At 47.8% G+C, this 1,815-nt stretch overlaps 1 pseudogene; it reads left to right on the top strand.

Annotated features, from left to right (window-relative positions):
* The window catches only part of LOC112069783 (myosin heavy chain, fast skeletal muscle-like), a 25,071-nt pseudogene that overhangs the window by 18,706 nt on the left and 4,550 nt on the right, over positions 1-1,815 (top strand).

Below are 1,815 nucleotides of genomic sequence, written 5' to 3'. Positions count from 1 at the left end.
ACGGTGGCTAGGAAAAACTCCCTAGAAAGGCCAAAACCTAGGAAGAAACCTAGAGAGGAACCAGGCTATGAAGGGTGGCCAGTCCTCTTCTGGCTGTGCCAAGTGGAGATTATAACAGAACAYGGCCCAGGGCTTCTAAAACGTTTTCAGCTCGAGACTCAAAAGAGAAATTGACCATCCTCCCGTGACCAAAATCATCCTCCCATGACCCAAATTAAGAATAAACTGTATATTTAGTTTCTTGTGTTATACACATCCAAATGTAATAAACACAATTCGCTTGACTGTTTCTCTTTGTTCAGGGCACACTGGAGCACGAGGAATCCAAGATTCTGCGTGTGCAGCTGGAGCTGAACCAGATCAARGGTGAGGTGGACAGGAAGATCGCTGAGAAGGACGAGGAGATGGAGCAGATCAAGAGGAACAGCCAGAGGGTGGTYGACTCCATGCAGAGCACCCTGGACTCTGAGGTCAGGAGCAGGAATGACGCCCTGAGGGTAAAGAAGAAGATGGAGGGAGACCTGAACGAGATGGAGATCCAGCTGAGCCACGCCAACAGGCAGGCCGCTGAGTCCCAGAAACAGCTGAGGAACGTCCAGGGACAGTTCAAGGTAAAGGGACTGGGACATCAGGCTCAAACATCTGAACATGGGGAGGTATTTGTTTGTGAATCTGTAGAAAAGAATAGAACAGAGGGATTAAATAGTGGATTAATATACTGTAGAAAGGTAGGGAAACTGGGGAAATTCTTACCAATTTACATTTCTATCAATGATCCTATCGCCCCTACTTGCCAATGAGTCCTAATGAACCCATGTCATTGTGAACCCCAGGATGCCCAATTGCACCTTGATGAYGCCGTCCGCGCYTCAGAGGACATGAAGGAGCAGGCAGCCATGGTGGARCGCAGGAACGGTCTGATGGTGGCTGAAATCGAGGAGCTGAGAGTTGCTCTGGAGCAGACAGAGAGAGGYCGCAAAGTGGCTGAGACTGAGCTGATAGACGCCAGCGAGCGCGTCGGACTGCTGCACTCCCAGGTACGGGTCAAAAGCCATTTCTAATGAAACGCAACCAAGCATCTGGAATTCGTCTTCGACAGTGCTGCCTTTTTAGATTTTCATAATTTCTGCCCTGTGACTTGTAAGTTCTCTTGAGCGTCAAAACAAATSGTCTTGTTTCCTCCTCCAGAACACCAGCCTTCTGAATTCCAAGAAGAAGCTGGAGTCGAACCTCAGCTTCTTCTTTATCCTCTCCAGAGTCGAGAGCTGCTGTCCTGCTCCTTCTTCAGTTCCTCAGCCATCATGGCCGCCTGGAATGTAGTGTGTTTAATTTCACCCATGCACCAATCATAACGGTCCCCCTCAGATCAAGTGATTGCCTTCTTGCCTTCTCCTCTGCATTCTGGCCTCCTGGACGATGTCGTCGCACCTCTCCCTGCACCTGCCACCAGGTCAAGTCTCTTGACGATCAACTCTTGATGATCGGCTATGAAAAGCCAATCTGAAAATTATTCATCGATTTATTATTGACATGCTGTCACTTATGAACATTTTTAACATCTTGATAGTTCTGTTATAAATCTCCCACCCGGCACAGACAAAAGGACTGGCCACCCCCTCATAGCCTGGTTCCCTCTCTAGGTTTCTTCCTAGGTTTTGGCCTTTCTAGGGAGTTTTTCCTAGCCACAGTGCTTCTACCACCTGCATTAGCTAGCTGTGTGTTGGGGTTTTAGGCTGGGTGTCTGTACAGACTTCGAGATATTAGCTGATGTACGAAGGCTATAAAATAAAATTGATTGATTGATGATTGATTGAT

Source organism: Salvelinus sp. IW2-2015, unplaced genomic scaffold, assembly GCF_002910315.2.
Source record: "Salvelinus sp. IW2-2015 unplaced genomic scaffold, ASM291031v2 Un_scaffold1117, whole genome shotgun sequence".
NCBI lineage: Eukaryota > Metazoa > Chordata > Actinopteri > Salmoniformes > Salmonidae > Salvelinus > Salvelinus sp. IW2-2015.
The sequence above is the reverse complement of the archived record's forward strand: the minus strand, read 5'-3'. Positions and strand labels throughout refer to the sequence as shown.